General features: G+C 31.8%; 1 pseudogene; it reads left to right on the forward strand.

Annotated features, from left to right (window-relative positions):
- The first annotated feature begins 208 nt into the window (after positions 1-208).
- LOC139851895 (glutathione S-transferase T1-like) lies at positions 209-2,133 on the forward strand (annotated as a pseudogene).
- The last annotated feature ends 552 nt before the right edge of the window (positions 2,134-2,685 follow it).

The raw sequence follows: 2,685 nt of genomic DNA on the forward strand, positions 1-2,685 counted from the left end.
AATTTATATTCTAAAAACGGCCATGAAACCATTGATGCGAATAATAAATTAAAAAAATGTCGTGGAATAATACAAATCATACATTTTAGAAAAATAGGAAAAAATTAAAATATTGGAAAGTCATTGTACTAGAAGTGGAATATATTTTTTGGGTAGAGCCAAATAAAAGCTTCCATTAGATTATTCATTAGATTACTGCGGAGTATTATATATGTGATCTATATATACGTTCGTTATTATCATATATTTTTCAAGAAATATAGTAGAATTTTGAAGTGTAATCCAAATTTTGAGAGAAAAAAGATGACAACGTTGAAAATATATTGTGATCGAATGTCCCAACCATCTCGTGCAATTCTCATCTTCTGCAAGTTTGTTTTTTAATCCCACTTTTTTTTCTATAATAATTTGTTTGTGTATTTTTTAAAATTTCACATTGTGTGAATTAAGGTTTAAGCATGTTTTTGTTTACTGTTGGATTGATTCTTGATATAAAAAAAAAAATTGTATTCTTTTATGACTGTAATTGTGTTTTATGTAATTTTGAAGGATGAATGGAATAGAGTTTGAGGAAATCACGGTAAAAATCTTGGAAGATGAACAACATGCCCCTGAATATAAAGGTTCATTACATAAAAATCTTTAATTGTTTTGTGTTAAGATTGTGCAATTTTTTGTTTTTGTTATTCAATATAACATAGATCAGAAAAGAATTATTAACTAATTAGCATAAGTATATTTACTTGTGCTGTTTATGCAGAAATAAATCCTATGTCACAAGTTCCAGCAATAGTCCATGGAGACTTTAAGCTTTTTGAGAGGTTTTATTTTTATTTTTTTGATCTAACTAATGAAATATGCACCTTCATTTTTCGGTTTAAATACTTTAAATAATGTATAAAAAATGTGTTTTCGCTTTCAGCCATGCGATTCTTATCTACTTATGTAATGCTTTTCCGGGAGTGGCTAGTCACTGGTGAGTCGAACTTGATCGTAGTTTTATTTATCTGCAGACAAATTCTAAACATCATTACAAACTGTTATGTTGTTGTAACATGGATGATCTTTATATATATTGTAGGTATCCGAGTGATATATATGAAAGAGCTAAGGTTCACTCAGTTTTAGACTGGCATCATTCTAATCTTCGTCGTGGGTCAGGTAATACTGTGATCCAAATTTTTCATACATATATAGCTGTTTTATTCGTCAAAGTTGTCAATTTAGTCGCTCAAAGTCAGATTTTTAGTTTAAAGTCAGATTTATACGGTTAATATCTGTCAAAGTATGTCAAAATGCAGTCAAAGTTAGTCAACGTCTGACTAGACTCTAACTTCGCCTATTAGTCCTTACAAGGTCCCAAACGAATAGTCCCCGACTAGCGACTTTTACAACCTTAATTATATGTTAGATAAATTTCAAGGATGGTTTTATGATATGATCAATTCTATACTATGTGGTTTCAGTTGGAGTTCTTATAAACACGGTGTTTTTACCATTGAGAGGCCTCCCACTAAACCCTCAAGGGACTGAAGAAGCTGAGAAAACGCTTGTGAAATCATTGTCTATAATTGAAGATTTTTGGCTAAAAGATGGAAAGTTTTTGGTTGGAAGATCGGAACCATCATTAGCAGACCTCTGCTTAGTAAGTGAAATTATGGAACTTCAGGTAATGATATAAAAACTTATCTCATCAAAAGAATTGATCAAGGTTTCTCATTTGATCGTGGTTTTGGTTAATTCTGTAACTAAACGCGATAGATATTGCATGTGTTTTCAGCTTTTGAGTGAGAAGAATCACGAGCGGATATTTAGCCCTTTTAAGAAAGTGTCTCAATGGATCGAAGATATAAAGAGTGCAACTGCACCTCATTGGGATGAAGTTCACACGGTTCTGTTTGAAGCCAAGAAACTATTTCAGGAGCAGATAGAGAATCTGGACAAAACAAACTGAAGTGAATGTTATGTGATCACAGCTTCATACAGCATTTCGCCATTGTTGAAGACTAAATTTGATTTGATTTCTGTATGATACAGCATGTCATGCTGCTGCTTTATGTATCTTAATTTGCACCAAACTATTTGAAGATTATGTTATCATTTGCCACATTTTAATAAATTGGATTTCATCAATTATGTTGATTGAAGTTTACAATTCCACCCACAATAGAAAGGTTATGACATTCATCTTGAGAATAGCAGCTTCAACAACAAAACGTGATTTGAACTTCAGAAACGCATATCGCTGGTGGCTGGTCAGGCCAGGACTTAATATCAACAATGACACCACAGGTGCTAAAACATTCTTGAAGATGATGGAATTCAACATAACAACAAGTTTCTTAATGTAGATATAATCTCAAAACCAATTTAGAAAGCGGAAGCATAATTATTAAGAAAACAAGTTTATATGTTTAACCACTTAGATTGAATTCCATGAAGTTATCAAGTCATGAATATATACTTACATATAATAGCAAGGAAGTAAGAATGTACCTCCTCAAGATTAAATGAGGGCAGAATTTTATGAGCAAGATGATGAAAAGATGATGCAAAATGAGCTTCTAACTTGAAGCCTCAAGTGTGTAATACTCCAAGCTTTTGATGCACCAACACAACCTTTAATTAGTTAGGATTTTGACACTTGAATGAGCAAGATTAACAAGCTTAAACCCTTTCTTTTTC

The sequence above is a fragment of the Rutidosis leptorrhynchoides genome, chromosome 6 (assembly GCF_046630445.1).
Source record: "Rutidosis leptorrhynchoides isolate AG116_Rl617_1_P2 chromosome 6, CSIRO_AGI_Rlap_v1, whole genome shotgun sequence".
Lineage (NCBI taxonomy): Eukaryota > Viridiplantae > Streptophyta > Magnoliopsida > Asterales > Asteraceae > Rutidosis > Rutidosis leptorrhynchoides.